This window comes from Montipora foliosa, unplaced genomic scaffold (genome assembly GCF_036669935.1).
Source record: "Montipora foliosa isolate CH-2021 unplaced genomic scaffold, ASM3666993v2 scaffold_403, whole genome shotgun sequence".
Lineage (NCBI taxonomy): Eukaryota > Metazoa > Cnidaria > Anthozoa > Scleractinia > Acroporidae > Montipora > Montipora foliosa.
The window spans coordinates 838-12,500 of record NW_027179705.1 but is presented as its reverse complement, the minus strand read 5'-3'; the positions used below and the strand labels follow the sequence as shown (position 1 = coordinate 12,500).

General features: G+C 38.6%; 1 long non-coding RNA gene and 1 pseudogene across 1 annotated transcript in view; both read right to left on the bottom strand.

Moving 5' to 3' along the window:
* LOC137988043 (uncharacterized) overlaps positions 1-7,798 on the bottom strand; it is an 18,315-nt gene extending 10,517 nt beyond the window's left edge. The window contains exon 1 of the long non-coding RNA XR_011120728.1: positions 7,497-7,798. This is a non-coding gene — a long non-coding RNA (uncharacterized lncRNA). The remainder of the gene's footprint in view (positions 1-7,496) is intronic.
* LOC137988044 (5S ribosomal RNA) lies at positions 5,381-5,500 on the bottom strand (annotated as a pseudogene).
* Positions 7,799-11,663: the final 3,865 nt, after the last annotated feature.

The following is an 11,663-nucleotide window of genomic DNA, read 5'->3' as shown; positions in this document are numbered from 1 at the left end:
GGGTTTCGAATCAGCATTTTAGTAGATGTTTGACAATTTTAATGTGAACCTCCGTAAAAACGAAAGATTTCTAACTTATATTTCATATATTCCTATTCCGGAATATGGTCAATCGAACGCACCCGAAGTGTCTAGAGTCTTCGTCGTTTTGCAGTCCGCGGAAGTTAACGATATCTTGCGTTATGGTATCCGAGACGAATCGTGGATCGCCGTAAATTGATAATTGATAATATTTAGATAGTTATCGCTGTTTCTCAGCAATGGATACTCGCTAGACCTTGCATGAAGCTTGGTCGAGGAGAAGTAAATTTATCAGTGTGGCCATCGCTGGAGTTCAAGCGTGACTGATGATGCAGAAATTGTGATTTTATCGGCGAGATGTGAGGTAAGCTAGAAATTACTTTCCAGCCTTTCCTCTATTTTGGTACGAGTCCAGATCTAGAATTTGGCACCCAACGATAATCTTTGCCGGATGAAAGATGTGTTCGGGAGAGTCAAACTGTTCTAAGAATTTCTGTTCTACTTTGCCAAACAGTTACAGATTTCTTTACTAGAATATCACCTAAAAGATTCGCAAAAAGGGAAAAGTAGTCCCTTACGTTTTCGGAAGGGATATTTTTTGCAATTTTTGGCACTTGAAAAGGTCACCTAACAATTTCGGATAAGCAAGTTCTTAGAAGATAACGTTCAGCTAGCAATGAATGAAAATATCATCCCCTAAAATTTAACACTTTAATTTTCAGCTAAGATATCCGAACAGATAAAATTATTCTTCTAGGTGATAAAACCATCTCTTTAGACAAAAATTTGGTTTTATCAACGGAGTTGATAATGTAAATTGGCCACCGTACAGAGATTCTAAAAGCTGACGTTTCGAGCGTTAGCCCTTCGTCAAAGCGAATCGAGGGATTATGGGTTACGTGTAGTTTTTATAGTAGAGTAGGAGCTACACTATTGGTGGTAACATGGCAACGTGAAAAATAGGAATATATTAGTTAAATGAAAAGCGTTCGTTAATACCGTGAGGATTAAGGGTGCCGATTTGAAAGATAAATTTTTGTTCCAGATTCTTGCGGCTTTCCGTCGTACCTAGATGTAGGGAAAGGCCGCAGATAGCCATGTGTTTTTTGGAGTGGTTAGGCAGATTAAAATGGCGAGCGACTGGCTTAGATGCATCTTTGTCATTCTTCTCAACATCGCGAAGGTGTTCGCGGAATCGGTCACCTAGTCGACTACCTGTCTCACCAATGTATAATTTATTGCATAACGTACAGGTTATGCAATAAATGACATTTGCGGAGGTACATGTGAAACGATCGGGTGATCTCCTGCTATGTACTAGTGTGCACTACAAACCTACTGATTCACACAGTTATTTATTGTATTCATCGTCACATCCGTCACATGTCAAGAACTCAATTCCTTATTCTCAATTTCTTAGACTTCGACGTCTATGTAGTGATGACTCCGATTTTTCCAGCAAATCAGAGGAGATGTGCCAGTTCTTCGAAAAACGTGGCTATCCTGTCTCTGTGGTCAAAGCGGGCCATCATCGCGCCCAACAATTTGATCGACAGTCATCACTACAAACGTCACAAAAAGATAAGAATGACAGAATTCCATTCACCCTCACTTTCCATCCTCATAATCACGCAGTCAAAAGCATCATTCTTAGTAATTTTAAATTACTCCAAAATGATCCCGAGACTGGTAGAATCTTTTCGCAACCTTTTAGTTAGAAGCGCGCTCAAAACTAACGAGCAACCCGGCACTTTCAAATGCGCGCGCTCACGATGCAAAACTTGTCTTTTCATTGTTAACACTAGCAAGATATCGGGACCTAAGCGATCTGTTAAGATCACCGATCGTTTCACATGTACCTCTGCAAATGTCATTTATTGCATAACCTGTACGTTATGCAATAAATTATACATTGGTGAGACAGCTAGACGACTAGGTGACCGATTCCGCGAACACCTTCGCGATGTTGAGAAGAATGACAAAGATGCATCTAAGCCAGTCGCTCGCCATTTTAATCTGCCTAACCACTCCAAAAAACACATGGCTATCTGCGGCCTTTCCCTACATCTAGGTACGACGGAAAGCCGCAAGAATCCGGAACAAAAATTCATCTTTCAAATCGGCACCCTTAATCCTCACGGTATTAACGAACGCTTTTCATTTAACTAATATATTCCTATTTTTCACGTTGCCATGTTACCACCAATAGCGTAGCTCCTACTCTACTATAAAAACTACACTTAACCCATAATCCCTCGATTCGCTTTGACGAAGGGCTAACGCTCGAAACGTCAGCTTTTAGAATCTCTGTACGGTGGCCAATTTACATTATCAACTCCGTTGATAAAACCAAATTTTTGTATAGTACTTCCCCACCGACGCAGCACCACAGTTTCTTTAGAAACTACCCCTTCATCTCTTTAGACAGTCAGGGTGCAGGGATGACGCAGTGGTGAGAGCGCTCGCCTCCCACCAATGTGACCCAGCTACAATTCCCATACTCGGCGTGATATGTGGATTGAGTATATTCGATCTTTACTGTGCTCCAAGAGGTTTTACTCTGGGTACGCCGCTTTTTGCCTCTCCTCAAAAACCAACATTTGATTTGATTTGCGTTAATTTGAGTTGATTTCAATTTACAGTTTCTCCAATTAGTGCCCCGGCGCTAAAACGACTAGACACTTAAATAAAGTTCGTTTCCTTTCCTTTTACATGGAGCCTAGAAATGTCTGTCAAAAGCTTTGGCTGAATTTGCCCGGTGTGCCGTTGAAGAGTGGCAATCGCTTAAATCGGGTTAAATCAGGCAAATAACCACACAGGAAGCGAGCAAGTCCAGGCCAGCAAAATAAAGTACGGCTTTTTTGTTGGGAACTTTTGCGTGTGTCTGTTATTAATTGTGTGCTTATAATTTTTACCGTCAGAACCTGGGCTGTCTGTGCATACACCCCTGGCGATCCCAGAACTCCTTGCGTATAAGACAGGGATCCGATTACTTGCAAGTCATTTGCTGTCATGTACACTCCTTTCTAAGGTCAGTATTTCCTTAACAGGAAACAACTTTTTTAATTCTTTTTAATTCTACAACCAAGGTGCCTTGGGAAGACAGGTAATTAACTTTCTTTTGTTCATTAAGTCAACAATATCGTTGATGATATTAGTGTGCTTTAATCATTTAATATTATAGGACACTTCCTTATCAACAAATTAAGGCGGAAATAGGTGCATCTACCAACGTAGTAAGCAATTTATCGAAAAGTGGATACAGCTGACTGGGAGCCCATATGTTACCCTTTCTAATGTCGTACTTAATTACAGAGCAATTTTTGAAAAAATTGTTTATTATAAACTTACAAGAAGCCTTGGCTTCTTAGATAGTGCTTTCACCTACTAATTAAGATGCATATATTTATTATATAACAGTTTAAAGCGCGCCTTCCAATCAATTTTCCTGCTTGACATAATATAAGTTGGGCGATGAGATTTTTCGGATAGTGGTATTTTAGTTATACGATTGGAGATTCATTGCTTTTTACTGGCTTTTACTTCTGGTGGACGGAAAGGAAAGTGATATCTACATGTTTCAAAAGGTTTGATCCTGTGGTAATCAATTGTGATTGTAAATCGACTAAAATTAATTTGACTTAATTGTGAATAAACATTCATTTTTATAGTAAATCTTCTGAGGTTTCCGCAAGTGCTTCCACTTCCGCACTGACTAATAGCGTAGTTCGATTACACTCTTTTTTTCATAAGAACGTCTAACTGAACGTTCTATTACAGCGTTTCAGTTTCTGAGGAAATTTCACTTTCCTCCAATTTCTCGTTCTTCAGGGAAAATTTTGACAGTTGCCCGACAGTTATCTCGACTAAAACAAAAAGAGTCCAATCGAAGGAAACCTCAAAAGCAAGTTCGTAAGTTTGCATTTTTTTTTTTTTGTTTATTTTGTCCACAGAACGCGTAGTTTGTAGAACGATACCAGTGTTGTAGCACCAATGAAATAAGGCTTGGTAATTCATTGTTGTATGACCACGTCAGCTTTTGTGATTTCAAGTCGCTGTTTGACAGAGTACGGCAGAAAAATGCTCTGAAATCCGTGCCTCGTGTGCAGAACGTGTATTTTTCCTTTTTGAACCAATGATATTCTTGTTTTACGACGTTGTAGGCGTCACTGCAGCCGAGACTTCCTCGTCGACGTCGTCTATGGTTAAGGTCCCTAACAGCGCTGCTTGCTCTCGATGTGCGTGGGTGTAAAAAATGATCAAAATCAACCACCATTTTGTAGAAAACATAGACACATAACAATAAAGTTTTTATTCTTGCCTTTTCTGAATCCTCAGTTGCATTTATAGGACAACTGTTAATCCTTTGTCACATTGAAAGTGTTGGAACAACCGTGACGATAATAACGCGAATGTGTATTTTGAGATAACCTTGCAACCGAAGCAACTGCTGTTGCAGTGTACTTCAGGTCCAAAGTAAACTTCTCCTAAACGTTTATGCAATCGATCTTTACTAATAGTATAGACATTTTGCCGTTTTCGTCTTCGGGGAGCAGGGCTGGCGCAGTCGTGGGAGTCAAATGAATCGCCGTCCACCAATTTGGCCCGGGATCGATTCGCGGATTCGACGCCATATGTGGATTGAGTTTGTTGCTTCGGTACTCTCTAAATAACCTTGAGACGAACGAGCTAGTGAAGGGAATCAGCCTGTTCTTAATGACCGCGTCACAAACCGCTTGTCAAAAGTGAAACACAGAGCATTTTGTGATGTCATCTCGAAGATGGGATCATGCCTCGAGCCACTTAGGATTGTCAATTTAGTTAACATAATGCCATTAAAAGCGATATCGAGGGGAAAAATGCGTATGTTTAGGGAGCTAGATTTTAACTAATGCGAAAGATAAAATTTTCAATTTAAAGCACTTTTAAAATTATCTTCCCGTCGAATTTAAACTTCCCTTTGTTCATGGGTCAATGGTATCCTTTCCCTGACGTCATTCTGGAACTGAAGCAAAACATCATTTACTCTCATGATCTTTCATCTGGAAAAGAACTTCCCGTCACCTTTCCCGTTGATTTCTTTTAAAAACGCAAAAGATTGAGCAAGTTGTTCAACGAAAAATCGACCAACTGATACACTAGCAACTTGTACCTTTCACTTTAACCTAGTCTACCCTGCAGGTTAGCGAAAGAGCGCTGAAAATACCCATGCAGCGAAACGTTTGTCCGCCTTCATGAATTGTTGAAGCAACGGAACGGAATGTTGGGGAGTGTGTTAAAAAAACCTAGTTTGGAATGTTCTTTCGTGGGGGAAACTGATATTATTTGAGAAAATCAAGTGTACAGAACGAAAAAGGGAAGCATACAACACGGGGTATTCCTAGGCGATCTCTCATCCTAGTACTAACACCGCCCGCCAGGGCTTAACTTCAGTGACCGGATAAGAACCGATTTTTTTCCCTGTGCTATGGTCGTAGCCAATTAATAGCCTGTGAAAATTTACTTTCTTATAAGGGGGAAATGAAAACGAGGTCAGAGCAAGCACCATAGCAAACAATGCCCCAATCCCCGCGAGTAATGCGCGCTTACACGTGAGAAAAGAGTAAAGCGCGCTTAAACTTCATCCTTTTTAAAGATCTCCATTTTCGTTTTATGCAAATGATGTCAAACGTTAACGTTAGCCTGGTTCAGATCGCAAACAGACAACTTTAGTCAGCGGACTGCTGTTGTTTATCTTATACAAATAAATGATCTCCCCTCGTGCAAGTTGTCTTCCAAGCCAAGAATATATGCACATGGCACCACCTTAGCTTCCGTAGCCGAAGATTCAAATGCTCTTCAAGCTAAACTAAATTCTGATTTAGACAAAATTCAGACATGGCTGAAGGTGAACAGAATAACACTCAATGTTAAGTAGATTAAATACGTGCTGGTAGGGAGTCGTCCCAAATTAAGTCTGGTGTTAGATAGTTTTACCGTTGAGGTTAATAGGGTATCCATCGAAAGGTTTATGTAAATCCCTTGAAATCTTGGTTGAGGAAATCTGATATTAACATATATTATTGAGGAGATTTCAAAGAAAATATCAACCGGTTTGTTGGTCCTAAAGGATATATGTTCAACCGTACTGTTTGAAAATAGACAAACCATGTTTTAAGATCTTATTTTGCCCCATTTTGATTATTCCAGCTGTGTGTGGGGATATATAGGGAAAGGACCAAAGAAAAACTACAGCAACTTCAAAACTGAGCCGCAAGAACAGTGACTTTCTCCAGTTATGAAACATGATCTAGCGATATTGGATGAGCTGGATTGGGACGCACTAGAAAACGGGAGAACGATAAGACTCGCTATTTTGATGTACATATTAACTCATGAAATATCTTTAACAATGTTTTCAGACATCCACCCTTACAACCTAGGAAATTAATGAATTAAGCTAATTTTAGGCCAAATTTAGTAGTAGCAGTAGCAGCAGCAGCAGTAGCATTAGCAGTAGCAGTAGTAGTAGTAGTAGTAGTAGTAGTAGTAGTAGTAGTAGTAGTAGTAGTAGTAGTAGTAGTAGTAGTAGTAGTAGTAGTAGTAGTAGTAGTAGTAGTAGCATTAGTAGAAAATCCCGAATCTCTATCATTTTTAAATACGTCCAATCCCGCATCCTGAAACCTATTTTCGAGACAAGTGGAAGGCTGTCAATCTAATCGCGTGACAACTTTATGGAGATCATACGGTCTGTGTGATCTTTGCCACGTACGTATATGTATATGTAGATATCTAAAAATGTTTATATCTGCACGCACGATTTCGTTTTTCGAATCAAGAAACGGCTTATTTTGAGTTTACAAGGTGAGTAATATAGTATACTTATATACACGTGTTCTATAAATATATAACTTAATTAATCTATTTTATTTTAAATTATAGACAAACGTTACGCAAATTTTCCTCATTTTTCTTATCCTCTCTAAACTGATACGCAGCTCATTTTATGTTAAAATTCCCAGATCATTGATGCATCGTATAATCTGCATTTTCGACATTTTCTTAGTTCTAGCAACATTTGATTTGAATTTCGTTAATTTGTGTAGATTTCATACCAAACAAACCATAGATAATTCAAACGCAACTGATTGAACTGAAAGTTCCAATGATTAAACGTTTATTCAAATGCTCTCTAAAGCAAGTCTCAAATTGATTGACGCAAATTCTTGATTCGAAAATCTGTAGGTCGTTGATTATTACTAGAAGTTGTCGATGGTTGATAGCTAAAGTTAGATTTTGAAGTTGAAGTTGATGGCTGATTCTTGATTATTGATGTTGATGTTGAGATTGAGGTTGAAGTTGGTTTGAACTAATAACAGAATAATGAAATACACGTGCTAATTACAGGTCAAGAATCACTTTAAATCGTTCTAAAGATAGACACGAGCCAAAATTTCCTAAGTTAAAACTATTGTAAATAAAATATGTAATCTTACTTTGGTGTCCTGGCTTGCTTGATTCGATAGAGAAGACGTTCGCAAAATTCCAAAAATCGATAAGTCAATCCTTTAAGTTACGCCAATCTAAAAGCAATTGTCCTGGCAAGACGCGGTGTCTTGTATCTGCCAAGTGTGACACTCGAATTACACTGGAACCCAATTGGCTGAGTGGACTACATAAATTTGTTGGCGTTACAAGCTAACAATTTGTTGATTTCAGTTTACAGTGCCCTCAAATAGTGCTCCATCGCTAGAAGACTAGACACTTAGAGTTTCTTTCTGTCGTTTAGTCGCCACAATTTGTCAATTCGTATAGCCTTTTAGACCATTTAACCGCCATGCAACGAATTGAACACAGAGACCATAGAAACACGATTCAGTTGAGAGAATGCTCCAAAATTGAGCTAAACACAATGGCACAAATGACGCTTTAGTTATACACACAATGTACACATAAATTAGGCTGTGTCGCACACTTAATCTGTCACCATTTTATGAATTATTCTACTCTCTTACCATTTATGAATTTGGCTTGCAATTATAATGATAATCCATGCTTTTCAATTACTGCTCTGACATGATTGGTTACGTTAACAATTAGATTTTGGGAATACAAAGGTATGCCTGCGTAGCAGGCGGGATATTTATCTTGGCATAATTTAAACTCGCGGGAGAGCGGGGCTGGACAATCTGCGAGCTAGCAAGCCGTGCGAGTCTCGTATTTAAGTCGAAGTTCCCATTTCAAATAAATGATAAACAGTATTTATGTCTCAGCACCCATTTTAAAACGGTTAGCTTTCAACAACTGTGTGGCTCGCATGTTGACTCGCATGACTCGCAGCTATGCCTCACATGACTCCTCACTCCAGGAGAGCGACTGGCGTTGAAGCGGTGAAGCCGCGAGTGGCTTCGCCGATCTTCGAGTCCCCGTTGTTTAAATAATGCCGCGATGAAATGTATTACATCAGCCACGCAGGCTACTCGCTCAACCTCTTTCCCAAGGTCTCCTTTGTCGTTGAGACAAGAGACCCTGGGGACGAGGCTGGCTACTCGCTTTGTTCCGAATTCTCACGGCTGGACTGGATCTAGCATAAAGCGGAGGCCAATGCGGGCAAATTAATTTGTGTGTGAAAAGATTAGCCCACATGAGCCTCCATTTCATACTAGATCCAGTCCAGCCGTGAGAATTCGAAAATGGTCTATTTGCCTATTACGTAAGTCCTGCAATTATTCGTGTAAAAAGACTCGGCTTACTATATTTTTCTAATTAAACATGTAAAAATAAAATATCAAGTATCACAAGTACAGAATTTGTAAATTCGACTGAGATCTGTATTTAAGGTTATTTTGCGAAACGAGCTTTTCGAAGACAGTGACGATATATAATTTATTTTTTCGCATTCGTTAACACTTGTCCCAGATACAACTCGAAAAAGGATAGGAACTTTATTTCAGCGTCTAATCTTCTAGCGCTGGAGCACTGATTGGGGACACTGTAAATTGAAATCAACGCAAATCAAATCAAATTTGGGGTTTTGAGGAGAGGCATCCTCGGAGACCCAGGGGCAGATCGCGGAGGCAAGGGAAAGTCAAAACGGGCGAAAGAAGATGGCGACGAAGAAAAACATAGTAGGGCGAGAAGAGCCCCTGGGGACAAGTTCTTACCAGACCAGTTCCAAACAGCAGAGGTAATCCTCAATTCTGATTGGTGCCAGAAATTCTTTGTGTTTTTCTGGCCAATCAGAGGTCAGCAGGCCGTGAAGTCGTTTCGTGTCTTCTTACACGGAAATCACTTGACCGCCATACTCGCCTTGGTTCGTTTGGCAAGGTTTTGCTCGAGGAGAAAAGTCTCAATCACAGCACAAAATATATATATACAGGGAATCGTTCGGAATATCGGCGGAGAAATACGCTGGACCTTTCGCAGGTATTGGTACAGTAGCGTATTTCCAAGTGTGCGAAATTTGTTTAAAGATGTCCTCACCGATTCACCTAATAAAATAGCAGCGATTACTTTTGATCTCCTTTTCTTAGTCGAGGTATTTCTAGATTTCTTGCATCAATTGCTGTGGCTGAAATTTTGCTGATCTCCAGAGAAAACGTTTGCTTCTGAATGCTGCCAAAGTAACAGCTGATGTGTTCTTTAATAGCCTTGCAAAGGGCAATACCCAGGCTGTGCAAATGTGCTGGCAATTCCTTTGAGACAATTTTACTTGGATAATGGACAATAATCTGAACGTGAAAAAAGATTAAAGACAGTTGTAAAGAACACAGGAAAGAGATTGTGAATATTTTATGAGCACCGTAAGTTGGGTTGTCATTAATGTTCTCAAGCAACATTAATTTTGCTCTAAGGAAATTTTTGTTTGCTATTTCATATTTCATACAAAAGTGTGCTGTGTGTTCGACAGTAATAACAACAACGGAGTCCTGAGGTTTCTAAAACAATGCTGAAAGAAATCTTCTCCAATAGTAAAACGAGTTTGGATCCATGTAGTACATAATCTGAGTTGTACCTCTGCAAATATAAAATCTTAACCTTGATATTTCTCTTTACATCAAAGATCCCAAAAATGTGACAACTTATAATAATTATTTCACATTCGTTCAATATTTTTTATTAATTTGTCAGCGTTATTGGACACATCAGAAAAAGTAGCACAATATTTCAGTTTAGGGAAACAAAATAGAACCTCAAAATATGAACCATTAGTAACTGATTTATGTACTATTTTCATATTTCCCACAGAAAGAACGATAAAGCATACTCTTTCTATAGTACAAGTATGTTGAACAACGACAACAATGATATTAATGATAATGATAATGATAATAATAATAATAATAATAATAATAATAATAATAATAATAATTATTATTATTATTATTATTATCGTTATTATTATTATTATCGTTATTATTATTATTATCGTTATTATTATTATTATTATTACTATTATTGTTGTTGTTCAACTGTATCCAGCTGCTTGGGTTTTGAAATCAGCATAAATATTATACTCAGGCAAAATGCAAAATGTCACTGCAGCATTAATCTAGATAGACAATTGTTCGAAGAGGTAAAGAGCACTCCACAGAATGACAGAAATGTGGTCACTGATGAAAAGAGAAATTATTTTCTCAGTTTAAGGAATGGGAAAAAGATTACTCCAATCTTTACAAAAGGGCTACAGCTTCATACCTGTGTAATACTATTGCAAGGCAATGTTTTAAAGGGTGTTTGCTGGGTCCCAACTGCTGCTATGCTAATGGTACAGTGCTGCTCAAAGGCCCTCTAAAACTTGTTGCTTGAAAAGTATCTCAAAACCAATTCAGTGAGCAGTATTTTGCTTTTTAGATTTTGAAACCATATCATAATTCTGTGACCCAGCACCTGATGTGAGAAAGAACTATAAACTGAAGAAGAATTTGAAATATTTAAGAAAAAGCTGAAAGATGAAAAAAATTCCACTGGAAGAATGCAAAATAACGCTTCTCACTTGTTTCCAAACAAATCAGGGAACGACGCTAGACAAACTTTTGAGATAAACCTGACCAAATCTAACAAACTAAACTGGTTGTATTAATCTTGATTCATTAATGATCCTCTAGAGCGGCTCAGGTGGCATGTGTGACAATAAGCCGGAGCACTTGGCGGAACATCTGTTCTGAGCCTCCTAAAGGATAAGGATATGGCATCTTTTGTAAAAAGTTAAACTAAGTAATTTGCGAAAAACTTGAAACTTAAGGATATGCCATTATAACAATGGCAAATTTCATTTTCTAGTACACTGTCAGTGTAATAAAACATGTGTTTCTACATCAACATACAGTGTGTGTATGTATACAGAATTATTGGAATTGTGTATACCTTGACAGATATTCCTTTGCTTGATTTTGGAAAGCAGTGGCAACTTGATTTTGGTGTTTGGGTGCTTTCCTCATGGTGATTTTTTGACTCACCAGGACAATACATCACCGAGGATGGTGGAATTGGCTTAATTGGTACATTTTCAAAGGGAATTCTATGACCTTTTTCCATGTCACTGTGACAAGCAGTTTCTGCATCTTGCCTCGGTGTCAAAGGATAAAGGGGATGTCTCCTTTTCAACAAGTGCTTTGCTGAAATGGCAAATGACGACTTTTTTTTCCAGATTGATTCCAGCC